Here is a 15,114-nt window from a genome sequence, read left to right as displayed (position 1 = left end):
TGGAGATGGATGGGAGAGTTGACCAGCCATGGAAGCGACCAGATCCACCACTACCGCAGCCACCTCTGCCTCCTCGCCAAGGCTGCAGGCTTTGCCGCCATGGATCTCATCTCCGCCCCTGATCGAAGAGAAAACTAGAGGTAAACCACATCAGGTCTGTCTTTCACGTCCGTCTGCGTGCCTAGATCTGAGTCTCGATGGTCTGATGCTGTCCTGCATAATATGGGCAACGAGCCCTAGGTCGTGACCCTCCCATAGCCCCGCCACTACCCCCAGCCCTGCCCACGCACTCCGGCACCGCCTCTCACCATCTCCTCCCGTCCCGTGCGATGAATCGATGACTGTTGGTCTTCTGCAGACCGCCCTCAACAGCCGCTCTCCTTCAGTCCAGCTCCACCAGCTAGCTGCTCCACGATGATGCAACCGCATAGTTCCCGGCAGTGCTCCCTGGTCGTGCCAGCCGTCGGGCCGCTGCCTCCGAGTGTTGGCCTTTCCTTCACTACACCCAGGACTGGCAGCACCTACAAAGCCAAGAAACACCAACACTTCTCGCTGCTTTGGCCACTAATCATGGGTAATTTCCTGGACCTGAGCCAAGAAATTGAACTTGCATGTTGTATGTGTTGATTTCTAAATTGATACATCCACAGTTGAATTTATACTTGATTGAAAAAGAACCGTTTGTATGTGTGGATTAAACACAAATTGATGGATTCATGTTACACACAAATAAGATGAGGATGGTGTTCACAAATCACAAAATCAGTGGCTACACATATGGGGAGAACGGATGAAGCAAGCTATTTATTTTGTATCCTTTTTATGCATTATGATTCTTATATTTTTTGTCATGTTTTATCGAGTTTGTTCGATAGTTTCAGTTCTACATATATTACATGTGCTTTGCTATTTGTGCTTTGCTGTTTGTTGTTTGTTTATCTCACATGTGCTTTATTGTTTGTTTCTCTTGCCAAGTGTTGATGGTAATGCCCCACGTTGTTGAGAAATCTCAAGTCCTGCAGGACCTATTGGAAGCAGCCCCTGGTAATCTTGTTGTGATCCTAAATCGTTATATGTATCTCATGGGTGCATGTTATATTACTTGGCACAAAAATTACTCCTAGATTTGTATGCTTCCTTGTTAGATTTTCCATATGACTCGATGTTGAGAAGAGATATGGAAAGCTGAAACCCTTGCTGTCATATACCCTTACATTCTTCTGCTTGTCTTATTCTTGATGTGAAATAATCATGCTGTAGATTTTGGTTGTCCAAGGTGTGGACTTTGTGTGGTTCTAGTAAAATATAACTGCAAGGATTTTTATGCGTACATAATCTGCATTGGACCATCTCCCTGATATCATGCATTGCATCGATACACTCGTTGTATTGTCGTATTGATGTTCTTTTAACAAATTGTCGTATCTCGTGTACCTGCATCACCATATCCGTGCTTCATAATTTTTACAGTAGGACAGCATGAATGGAAATTTCTTTTGTTTTTATGAACCTTCGGCATGTCTGTGTCATCCGTCTATCAGACCTTTAGATGTTACATTAGTCTTTAACATACAACCAAAACACAGTAGAAGTATGCTCCAATTTATAATTGCCAAAAAATAAGCATATATACGTGTCAAAATAAAAATTGAGCTTCATGTCGCTAGTCATCAACTTGGCCGATGTAAACATCAAATGTTCATGTGTCAATTGTTGTTGCTAGTGATGCCCTTTTTTAATATTGATTGTTAGGGATGTCATTTTCTTGGAGACGGCAGTAACAACACATAAAAAATATACTGAAATTGTCGTGTCGCTGTTGTAGCATGTAACAACACATCCTCTCTCTCGCCACACCATAATCAATTTGGAGACGCCAGTATGTATGATGTAATTAAAGAGTTGAGGCCCTAAGTTTCCCAAGTAGTAGTAACGTAAAGTCATCCACTAAAGATTTTAGGCCCTAATTCTAGCCATTATGTATTAGTTTCACCATAAGGAACACCAATTAAGTAATCATGTTTTGACATTTTTATATCTTTATAATTTGATACATACAATCAGTAGATAGTCAGAAACATTTGAGTATGAATTTTTGAATCTTGATTGTTTATTGACTTGCTATCACTTTGTAACTTGGATATTTGATTAAAGTTTACACTTTTCAGGATAGAAAAAAGAGACGGGAGGACTGGTTCCCTTAACTTGCTGGGGTTAGCTCGCCGCCTGGTAGCACCCGCCCCTTCACATCTTTTTTTCTCAGGAATCGACCCTTCACATAGACAGCAGCAACACAAAAGTATGTACTGTGCACCTATAACCTGGGTACTCTCTGTACTTTTAGACTATTGTTGTGTCGTCGGTAGTAATACTATGACTGCCCTGTGCACTTCATGTGCTACACAAATTAACTTCTTCATCTAGTCAGTTTACCTGCTTTATGCAAGAAGAAGCAAGTAGTTTAAATTTTTTTCCATGTTATAACAAATACCGACACCAATATCATTTGTTTACACCATTTGTAAAGGAATTGGAATAGTAAAGACTAGAACTGCAAGAGTGGTGCCGGTAGAAAACTTATGAAACACCAACTGAAAAAGCCTCACTTAGCAAGCACATATTTTATGTTCAGCTAACCGTTTATAGTAGTATACATTTCCTGGTGCTAGTAGTATACATTTCCTTCCTTCCTGTTGTAATCTTACCTCAGGTGTTTTTATCTCTTACGTTTTGAAGCTCTGGTCGTGGGGTGGCTGGGGTGAGGAATAAATTTCCTTCCTTCCTGTTGTAATCTTACCTCGGGTAATTTTACTAGTTTCCTTGGTCTGAAAGCCTTACCATTATTTTGGTCTTGCAGGCGGCAATGGCAAGAGCATATTGGGCAGAGGAAGAGGATGTGAAGAAACTTGTGGTTCTCATCCAATCTTTGTGAAACTCTCTTTATATGCGATTGTGCATTTGTTGGGTCATTTTTCTATGCACTTGTACTTGCACAAGTATTCTGTTGTGCACATGTAAAATTATTTTGATGTGCCCTTGTTAGGCGTTGAACCTTAATGCGTGGAGTCGGTGGATGATGTATTGTATTTGATGTGATATGCTACTGAAATGAAATATACATTTTATTTGCAATTTTTTATTTTGTTGTATTTATTTTTAATGGGCCTATCCTGAGATATGTGTGCTTCTAGAAAAAAATGCTTCAACCCAAACAAATCAAACATTTTCAATAGTAAAATAGGTATTGGGCCAGGCCCATGAAGGCTAGATTGGTGGATAGGGAACTGAAATTTATGATGATTTTAGTTGGTCACTAGCAATGCCACGTCAGCTTGGCCACGTGAGATCCTACGTGGCTTACACAAATGGGTAATGACCAAACTAAAATTTTGGTCGATAGAGACCAACGACCAAAATTTTAGAAAGGTCATGTTTGTTCATTCTTGACGGCCAACTGTTGACCTTGTAAATTTGGTCAAAAAAGGTCAATAAACGACAACAATGACGAATCAATGACCAATATAGGGAGTCATAATTGACCTTATTTCTTGTAGTGTGAGTACAGACATAAAACATGGGGTGCCTTAGAGAAGGCTAGCACAAAAGATACAACGATCAAACAAGGCGAGGCCTCCTGCCTGGGAACCTCCTAAACTACTCCTCGTCATCAGCGGCCTCCACGTAGTAGTAGGCACCGTTGGGGTAGCAGTCGTCGGCGGCGAGGACCTCCATCTCCTGGGCTCCATCATCTGGTCGCAGCAACGGATCAAGGGGGCAAAAGGGGGAGCAAAGCAACGGTGAGTACTCATCCAAAGTCCTCGCAAGTCTTACATCAGAACTATTCTAGGTATGCATCAGTATCAAAGAAGGGGGGTTTATAATTGGACTGACTGCAGCAAGGCGAGAATAGAGAGAGAAGGCCTAGTCCTATCGAAGACTAGCATCTTCACGGTCTTGCAGCAATACACGAGAAAAGAGCAAGGTAACACAATTAATAGTCATATTGTTGCAGCAATATTAAAGTGAGGTCACGCCCAGAGATCCTCCCTCGACTCCCTGCGAGGAAGCAATCCCAAGCCAACTAATTCTAGTTAAGTAACAATTGTAGTTGTATAAGATGAGGGCACAACTCCAAGTCGTCGTGTAACCGTGGACACAGCTATTCGAATAGTTAATTTTCATCCCTGCAGGGGTGCACCACATGTCTCGTCACGCTAGATAACACTCTGGCCGGACATACTTTTCTGGGTCCTGCCCGGCCTCGGAATATCGACACGTCGCAGCCCAACCTAAGATTCAACAGAGAGGGCAGCCCGCCGGTCTAAATCCTAAGCACAAAGCGTTCGTGGGCCCAGTTCCCCTTCGCGCTCCTGCATGATGAGTGGGCGGCCGATGTCTGTCCTAGCATCCCTTAATCACAAGCGCGATGCATCTCGGGACCACTCGGGCGCGCGCCGCTACGTTGCTGACATCTGAAAAGCTTCGGCTGATACCGCGACACCGAGTACCCATAATTCTTCCCGCGTAGCCGGTTAGTGCGAAAAGGTCTCCAACCAACCCAGATCAAATACCCAGATCCATTATCATTTTAATTAGGCCATCAACACAATCTTGCGGGAATCCACCCGTCTAACATCTAATCACGAATGATCCCAGTAACATGGACGAGTAACTGTGCGGTTGTAACATCGGAGGGAATCCGAGGTATCACCCTCGTTGGATTCCGAACGATGTATCCGTCAAGGTGGGCTTAGAGGAATCACCCTCGGGGGTCCCACACTTGAGGGGTTGCACGAGAGAGGCATCGTCGGGAATGGTGAAAGAGGAATCACCCTCGATAACCACGACTGACTAGCTATACTACAGAGATATCATTAGGAGTACTTAGCGAGGTGTCACCCTCGGTACCCGATAGTATCTCTGTAGCTCGTACAACTAAGGGGGTGTATGTGCTGTGTCGGGTCTGGCTTGTCGATCAGGGATCGAGATTTGAAAAAAAACGGGGCAACTGGACTACAGGATCAGAGGGGATGACTGCTCCAGCTATACTAAGCAGATTTAAAGTACAATACTGAAAGTAGTAGTTCATTAAAAATAGGCTATGCATCACATATAGGAGCTAACTACAAGAGTAGCAAAATACTAATGCATGCAGTCAGAAGAAAGACATAGGCGATATAGGAATGATCAAGGGGGGTTTCCTTGCCTTGCTGCTCTATTGCAAAGGATTGATCGGCAGGGTCGTAGATGTACCCGGCAGCAGCATCAGTCTCGGGGTCTACTGGTAAAAAGAGGGGGAAGAAACAATAAATAATAGTAATGGTGCAACACAATGCATGACATGGCAAGATGCAGGCTAGACATGAGCTAATGCAGCAACATCCGTCATAGAGGGGTCAGAAGAATATCTGACGATATTTTCCGGGTCTCTGGCTACTAGCGATCAGACTGGAAATGATGGAAAAGTTCCATGTTTGCTATGCTAGGGACGCGTGCAGACGAATGGACCGTGTATCCGGGTTCGTCTCGTTCTGCTGATCAACTTTCATGTTGAAAATATTTTGATCTGACTTACGGATTATTTTATATTATTTTTTAAAGTTTTATTCAATAATTAGGAATTAAAAACAGATTTAATTAATTTAATTAAAAGATATTATGACATCAGCATGATGTCACGCTGACATCAGCAGCTGACTGGTCAACTGACCAGTGGGTCCCGGGCGTCATAGACACACCTTTTTAATTAGGATTAAATATTAATTAATCAGATTAATTTAGTGGGGGACCCACGTGTCATACTCTAATTATTCTAATTACCTAACTAATTAATTAAATAATATATCTATTGATTTAATTAATAAAAAACCATATATTTATTTTTATATTTTCATTTTCATTTTTCTTTAAAAGAGGGTGTGGGGCCTCCCTGTCATAGACAACGGGGTGGGTTGGCCCACCGGTAAGTGGCTTAGGCCACATACACACAAAACACCCATAAACATATTTATACAATCAACGTATTTCTCCATATACCTACATACATAAATACATACATACGTGCATCTCATACATACAAAATACATACGCGAGTACATCATTTTATTTTTATTTCTATCTAAAACTCTCTCTCCAACCTCTGTGGTAAGCAACAGAGAACTCTCAAACTCTCAACCACACAGAGACAGAGGGACATCTCCACCATCACCTACTCGATCCTAATGGCGTCAGAACGGAGCGCCGTTTGCCGAAATGGAACCGGGACAGTGTGAGGAAGGAGACGGTGGGAGGAGCCCGAAAATGGGCTCACCGACGTTAACGAGAGGGCCCGGTGAAGTCGGAGTTCTCAGGAGGCGCGGAGGAGACGGCGAGGAGGAAGACGCGGCGGTGGCAGTGGCGCAATTCCGGTAAGGTCGTTGACGAGGATGGCCGGACAGAGGGCTGCCGTGAGGAGCCCCGGTGGGGAGGGGCCCCGGGGATGGACCCGCTGTGGGGAGCTCCGGCCGATGCAGGGGCGATATGGGGAGGTCGCCGGAGTGGGGTGGCCGACGGGAGGGGTCTCTAGCTGGGTGGCTGCCGGCGGGTGATGAGGCTCCCATCGGGTGGGAAGGTAGCCGAGTGGGGAGGAGGAGGGAGAGATCTGAGGGTCGGTGGGGTTGGTGGTTTCATGGGGTGGTGGAGTGGAGGGAGGCCCCTGGTAGGTGGGGCGAGCGGGGGGAGGTGAGGGCGGTGCAGTTGGTGGGGAGAGGGGTACGAGAGGCAGGGGCGACGGGGGAGCTGAGGGCTCGAGGGGAGGAACAGCTCGAGAAGAATCAGGGGGGAAGCGGGGGTTGGCTCGAGCGGAATGAGGGGGTTCCTCGTGGGTTCCCTGGCATGGGAGGTGGGGTAGGTGGCGAGGGAGTGTTGGAGGCAGCGGCTCGTGGGGCTGGGTGTGGCGAGAGGGTAGGTGGGGGCGGGGCTCTCGGTGGTTGAGAGATCGAGACCAGGGCGAGCGTTCTGGCTCGGTGGCGGCGGCCAGTGGGATGGGAGCGGGGCGACGGGGAAATTAGGGTTAGCCCCGGGTGCGGTTGGGCCAGGATGGGGGTGGCTAGGTGGGCCACTTGGCCCAGTTGGCCAGGGGGCTTTTCTTCTATTTGATTGTTTTGTTTATATATATATATATATATATATATATATATATATATATATATATATATATATATATATATATATATATATATATATATATGTTTCAATTATCTAGGACTTTTAATATTTTCAAAAATGCCCGATTTGTTTCTATAACTTATTAGGAAATCTTTAATAACTTTCCTGAATTTTTTTATTTTAAACATTGTAAAAATTTCCCGTTAGATATATTTTTAAACTTCGAATTTCGACTCGGTTTCGACTATAACGAGATCAACAATATAATCACGATGACGTGGCATCCTTTGCATAGGTTTACTGTAGTTCAATTACCGAGATTACTGTAGCCTAATCTAGGGATGTCACAACCCGAGCCCCTCCCCGAGCTCCTCAGCCCCAGCACGACCCCTCGCCCTTTCCCCAGGCGCAACCGGCGCTGTGCACAACGGCAGCTAGCTTGGCCGGCGCCGGCTCCAGCTGTGTGACGGTGGCGGCGCTGCACGGTGCCTCGGCGGCCCCACGGCCACCCTAGGCGCGGCGAGGGGTGGCCCCCCCTCTATGCACTCCGACCAGCCCACCCGCGCGGCGTTGGTGCACAAGCCGTGGTGGTTGGCGCCCGCCCCTGGTCCCTATCGCGGTTGGGAGAGAGGAAGGAGACGGCCATAAAAGGGAGAACGGGAGGAGAGAGAGAGATAGGGCGGGCCCCGCCCGTCGGAGATAGAGCGGGGGAGTGGATAAGGTGGGACCGTGCCGTAAGTAAGAGACTCCTCGGGCCCGCTCGTTTTAAGTGGAAACGTTTTTTTCAAAAGACGCTTTCCTGTTCTGAAAGCGTACTCGGCTGGAATACGTTTTCTGTTTTAGCTCCAAGGACATGTTTGCAGTAATTCTTCACACTTTGGTCCCTGGTGCTCTAACGAGCGTATCTCCGCAACCGTAGCTCCGATTGAGGTAAAACCAGCACCCGTGTCTTTGTCTCGTCGAGCCCGTTTAGATAGTTCCATTTTCATATTATGTTTCCACGGTAGGAATGATTGTTTTGCCCTTGACCTTTGTTTGAGCCTCTTGAGAGGGAAACCTCTCCGGGAAATCCTTCCGGTGTTTTATCGCACTTCTTTGCAGAGTATTCGTCGACCCCCAGCCAAGCCAACCTCTTACCATGAGCTCCGGACCTGCGTGATAACTTTGCTTGCACTCTGTGTGGTTATCTGCACCCCCTCTAAGCCTGCATTTGCATATAACTGTAACGCCATTAGTAATAGTTCCTGGTACTACTTTTCATCTGAGATATGCTCTCAAACTTTCATGCTCTTACATATTAAATTTATAAAGCTTATGTCCGAATAGTGATGTATTGTGTGTAACTTTGACGAACCCTTGCTCGCATTTTCTTCAATAATGGCACCATGCCTGAGCCTGAGCTGTTTCCGGCCGTCCGGGGTGGATGCCAATTTTATATTTCTTTTGTCAGCAGCTGTCCCGTGTTCTGCGCTGCTTTTCGACCATCACGGGCAACTGTTGGATTTCTTTCCGTGGCGGTGACCCTATGCTCTGAGATGTTCTTCGGGTGTCTTAGGGAACTGCTACTTTTTTCTTATCAAGACCGCCTCAGGCTCTGAGCTGCTTTCTAGTCGTCTTGAATCGAAGTTGAGTTATTCCGGTAACGTCCCAGATCTGTGTTGTAAAGACCGTTCTGGTGGCTAAAAAATTTATTTGCTGATTTTATGGAGGGTTACGAAGGTCCAACTTCCAGTTATAATCGATAAAGTAATTGTTTGCCATTTATATTGTATGGTTGAGATTAGTGTGTATGATTACTTTGTGCTTCATCCGACAGTTTATGAATATAGTTCAACAGTAGTGGCTTGATCTGATTATCGGATTGCTGTGACGTCGGAGCGTCACCTATGACAGACATATTATTTGGCATAAGATACCTAGTTGGTTGATCAGAGTCACCTGTCTGGGCTCATCAGTGCAACCACATTTGCCGACATGGGACGACCTTGACTTGGTCTGATTGCGTGACCTTTCACCGGTACCTCCAAAGAGGGAGGGTTACGCACGCGTACTACCCTGATCCGGTAGGCGGTGATAACCCTGTGAACCAGTAAAGTTGTTTGTGCCGGCGTCCCCGGATGGGACAGTTTAGTTTGCCCACGACGGTGGCAGGTGTCATGAGGACATAGGGCCACCCAAGGCAGGACTCAAGGGAAGGATGAATGCTGGTGGTACGATGAAAGAGTCACGGGTCGGGCAAGTTTCGTTGGAGTAACGCTTGTCCACCCGAATGGGATCACGAGGTCAATGCTCCATAGTGTGGGTAAAGTGTGCAACCTGTGCACAGTGTCAAACCTATTCGAATAGCCGAGTCCACGGTATTGGACAGCCCGATCAGACCTTAGTAGATGGTCAACCATATTGATGTTAGTAATGATGGAAGACCTCGTCTCGTGTGAACATAAGATGATGTTGCCAACATGATGTGTTAGCCATCAGAAGGCTATATGATGACTGGTCAGATGACTGTTTGATGTAGTTTTCAATCCGTTCAGACTGGGTAACGAGTATGTTGAGGGTTGTGGTACAACCCTAAAGAGAGTAAGTTGATATTCGGTGGCAACAAGTTGGTTAAGCACTTGTAGTGATCTTTGTCATGCTAGTGAGGTAGATTATAGGTTTAGTCTGTGACATGATATGCTGGATTTATATTTTTCTTGTTAATTCCATGCCATGCTTAGAATAGCTATTATATAACTACTATGCTTGCTTTGTTATCTGCTTGTTTGGATGCCATGTATTTGGTTGTCTTGCTAGTACATTCAAAGTACTCACCTGGCCTTGCACGTTGCCAGTTGCAGGAGAAGACTCGTCGTGCTAGATCGTAACCAGGCCAGTCCTTCGAGTTATGGAGCCCAGCCAGGGACGTCGTTGCCGATGTATCAAGACCTCTGCTGCCACTTAGTTAGCCTTGGAGTTGTCTAATATTGTTGTAAGCAACAGTATTGTAATACTCCCTAATATTAATAAAGCCACTTTTTCCTGGAATTTCTGTATCATCTCTTTGTCGTGCGTCCGGTCTTACCCTAGGGACAGATGTGCGCCAGCCCTCTATCGGGGTGCCACATGACGTGGTACCACAGCTAGGCTGGCTATAGGTTACCCTAGCACCCAAACCACCTTAGGATCGACCAGTAGTGAGCCCGATAGATTTGACCCGTCTCCGGCATCCGACATGGCCATTATTGACCAATAGATGGCGGAGTCGTAATGGAAATATCCCTACCCAGTTGTCCACCCACTTAGCCACTCTAGATTGGACCGTGACCCTACCTAGTTGTCGGCCGTGCCAGTGTATCTTCCACCCGGCACGAGGAGGATCTACGCCATATTGGTGTGTTCTAGCCCGACTGCCTATTTAAACCCTTCCCACTTATGAGCCGTAGCTCTCCCCACCCAGTCAGTTAGAGCCTTGAAAGAGAACCAGACCAGTATCCCCAAACCAGCAGCCATGGCCAGTTCCTCCAAGACACCCACTTTCCACAGCCGAACCCTAGCCAAAGGTTATGTTGGCTTCCTGCCCATCCTTTCTAGTATGCTCTCCCGAGCCTTTGGCCTTAGTAATCCCCTAGTGTATTTGGTGTTCCAGTCGGAACCCGTGCCCCATCTTTGCCGGTTCTATGCAAAGGTGCATATCAACCCAGGGCCAGCGGCAGATGGGAAACCCACGAATATTCGTGGCCATCCCATGCCCACTCTTGACACTACTAGGAAAAGGCCTGCTAGTGGCGCACCTGTTTTGGCTACTAATGGCGCACTACAGGTGCGCCACTAGCATCATGCCATTAGAATTTTTTACTAATGGTGTATCTGGTATACTAATGGCGCACCAGGCAGTGCACCATTAGTATAGCTCATGGTGCGCCATTAGTATTTGGTATACTAATGGCGCACCAGGCAGTGCGCCATTAGTATAGCTCATGGTGCGCCATTAGTATCTGGTATACTAATGGCGCACCAGGAAGTGCTCCATTAGTATAGCTCATGGTGCGCCATTAGTATGCCTCCCTGGGGCCATATATACCCATGTGCTCTAGCTTACTAATGGCGCGCTACTTGACGATGCGCCACTAGTGTGCTTTTGCAGTGCGCCACTAAAGTGCTGAGTGGTGAGCCACTAGTATGAATATTAGGTTTTTTTCCCCTGATATTTGCACAGTTACAAAACATATTATTGAACAGAATATAGAGAGCACAACATATAAACGACAGATTTATCGAATACAATAGAAGATTGTTCTCCGAATACAATTCATCATATTAGTCTCCGAATTTGAAATACCGAACAAAGTTAGAACATTATAAGTCTCGAGACCGCGAGTAGCGAGTTTGTCCTCACATTACAAGTCGATATCGATCATCTAAACTATCATCACATAGAAGAGAGCTGCGGTCATCACGATGAGCATAATCGCGATGAAACTGGTGTTTATCCGGTTCCTCCAACGCTCCCTCCTCTCTCCCGCTAGATAGAGCACGTATCTAACTTCTGCCTCCGCCCTTGTGGTGTACCCTTTGTAATTGTTACCGCTGAAACAGTGAACCTGTCTCCGACACTCCTCCCAGTGGTTGTAGACTCTGGGAACCTTACCCTTGTACACGACATACGACGGCATCTCTATGCACTAGCCAAACAAAACATTAGTAGCAATTCACAGAGACATACAAGTTCATTAAAGTTTCATATTACAACTATAACAGCACGATTCATGGTCCTACTAATAAATAGCATCGATTACCTATAAATTGAACAACTGTCCAAACCAAAGAGACATACAAGTTCATTAAAGTTTAATAATACAACATGAATTAGTAGCAATTCACGGAACGTGGATGAAGCCGTCGTCTTTCATGATGGTCATGAAATCGCAGTTGTTGTCTTCCTGCATTTGTAGCATTGTATCTATCTCACTATTGGACAGTTGAAATCTGAGGTAGAACTGCCCCGAGGTACGAAGGACATCTTGATGGATGATTTCCACAAACTCCGATTGGATGCGAAAGAATTCTTGTCTGATGTTCGCACCCTGGATTGCCGACAAGCGTGCGGACCAATCTTTGAGATTATTTAGTAGCCGAAGGTGATTACTGTCCCGTATGATCGCCCGCATGTGATCGACGGTGTAGTAGGCATCCTTCTGACCGCCAGGCGGCTGCTTCACGTAGGGGAACGTCTTATTGGGGGTGAACACGTGCTTGTCGTACCTACGACTTGTCCTGCTCAAGGTGCCTCCAGATCTGGCGTAGCCAGGAAGAGCTTCATCAAGAACTTTCTAGATATTTGTGTAGTATTTTTTCGACTGACCGTCCGAGTCGAAATACGTGCCCGTGGAATATTTCGGGCTTAAGAGGATGAGTGTGCAATGTGTGTCACTGCACAAAACACGGAATGTTAGAAAAAAAGAACGATCAAGATCTAAGAAATCGTATGTTACGGGGCGATGAGGGGATAACTTACCCGGGAAACTAAGGCACGAGGAAGTTATCCTTATCTGGGTTTGCCAGGATGACGCCTTCGAGGTATGAACTCGCGACTTGCCGGTCCCCAGCGCTGCCCAAGATCATGGCACGCATATAGAAGGGGTCGACTATCACTAGGTCTGGGGTCTTGTCTCTAATGATCTGCATCTCCATACTCTGCGAAAATAGCCGAACGAAGGTGTACTGCAGCGGATGAAGGTTAAACGTAGCGAAGATGTCAGCAAACCGCAGGACGATCATACCCCCGATTGCGCTATCGACAAAGCCCTTAACCTCTGGCACCTTGGCCACGAAAACCGGGTATGCCACATTATTCTCGGAGAGACGTCGCTTCTCCAAACAAATAACAATGTCATGCAGACTCCGCATAGCACCGGTTGCAGCATTGAGCAGATTAGTTGGTAGCATCGGCCTACCCGCCACATGCACCCTCCTCGAGATATCCTTAAGTGAAGGTGTCCCGTCCAGAGCACGGATCGTACTCGGTGCCGGCTGGCTCGCACCCTTGTTAGTCTTTCTTTTCCGTCCCTTCTTTTGCTGTTGTAATGGGATGGAGATCTGCTCAGAGACCACCTTCTTGAGTGTGTTGGGGCTGATAATATTTCGCACCTCGGCTATCTGAGGCTTGGTGAAGGCGGCAGCTGGAGGCGTCTCCTGAAAACAGAACGCCAGACAACACCTGTTGCAATTGGGTTTCTCCGCGGTACCAGCTAGATCGCGGTCGTCTTTTGCAGGGTTGGGTTCTTGAGATGGAGGCCCCAAGAATTCCTCACTGTACCCATGTTCGGCAAAGTACTTATCGACCTTGGTAAATGTATCGTCGTCGTCGTCATCGTCGTCCGGATCCTCTGCCATATGCATGTCCGGATCTTGTGCCATATGCATGTCCGGTAGCGTTGTGGCGGTCTTGCCATGGCTTGGCGCCGGCACGACTAGTGGTGTTGTCTGTGGGGTGGTGTCCCCCGCCCCCAAACGAATCTGGCTCTTCGGCCAAAGCAAGGGCCAGCTTAAGCAGGCGCTGAGGGTCATCACATCATCTTCGTTGGCCCCAGCGGTGTGGAATGGAGGTAACAAGTCGTCGCATCCTGGCAGCACCCGAACCAGTTGAACCCTATACATGGTGGGTGGCATCAATTTACCGTGGAATATGGGGTTGCCCGGTTGAACGATTCTGCCCTTAGCGACATCGATCAACTAGCCGCCCACGAAGTGAAGGAGAGTGCATGGAACGTCGGTGACCCCATCCAGCGAGCCTGCTGAGGTGCCTGTTGACGGGCGGACCAACAGGGTTCTCGATGCCTAGATAATTTGTGCAGTAGGAGATGCACTCTTCGGTCAGAAAGCCCCTAGCTATGTTTCCCTCTGGACGTGACATGTTGCGAACGTATCCTTTGATGACACCATTCAACCTTTCGAACGGCATCATGCTGTGCAGGAACGTTGGCCCAAGTTGGATGATATCCTCCACGATATGGACCAGCAGATGCACCATAACTTCGAAGAATGCGGGCGGGAAGTACATCTCAAGCTTGCATAGTATCACCATGATCTCTTCCTGTAGCTTTCTGAGTTGCCTCATGCCAACCGACTTCCGAGAGATGACGTCGAAAAAGTTGCATAGGCCAAATAGCATTTCACGGACGTGCGCGTCCATGATCCCATGGATTGCAACTAGAAGTATCTGCGTCATCAGCACGTGACAGTCGTGAGACTTCATCCTACTGAACTTCTGCTTCCCTGAGTCTAGGTATCTTCTTATCTTCCCTACGTAACCATAAGGAAGTTTTACTCCTACGAGGCAGGTGAAAAACTAATCGATCTCCTCCTGACTTAGAGTGAAGCACGCGGGAGGGAAGTCATTTTCGGTCTTCCTGGCCTTTTTTGCCTTTGCGACGACTTTCCGTGTCCTGCTTCCCCTCATCATCATTATTAGCGTGAAGCTCCTCCCTGATGCCCATTGATTTCAAGTCTACCCTTGATTTCGGCCCATCTTTGGTCCTCTCTGGCATGTTGAGCAGGGTACCAAGCAGACTCTCGCACACGTTCTTCGTGATATGCATGACATTAAGGCTGTGAGGCACACGGAGGATCTTCGAGTACGGGAAGTCCCAGAAAACAGACCTCGTTTTCCATACCTTCAGCAGCGGCTCAGGCTCCTTTCGCTTCTTTCCCGGCGGTGGGCACTCTTTCCAATTTTTCAATAGCTCGTATATTTCCTCGCTGATCCTCATAAGGGGGCGTCTTCGGGGTTCGCTTTCACCATCGAACAGATCCTTGCATTTTCTCCATGAGTCATCATCGCGAAGCCACCTTCGATGTCCCATGAACATGGTTTTCGAAGACCTGGGATCTCTATCTAGCTGGTGATACCTTGTGTCATCCATGCACCTGCCGCATCCAGAAAATCCGAGGACCACCTGCCCCGCGACATATCCGTAACCGAGATAG

The sequence above is a fragment of the Hordeum vulgare genome, chromosome 3H (genome assembly GCF_904849725.1).
Source record: "Hordeum vulgare subsp. vulgare chromosome 3H, MorexV3_pseudomolecules_assembly, whole genome shotgun sequence".
In the NCBI taxonomy this organism is placed as follows: Eukaryota; Viridiplantae; Streptophyta; class Magnoliopsida; order Poales; family Poaceae; genus Hordeum; species Hordeum vulgare.
The sequence above is the reverse complement of the archived record's forward strand: the minus strand, read 5'-3'. Positions refer to the sequence as shown.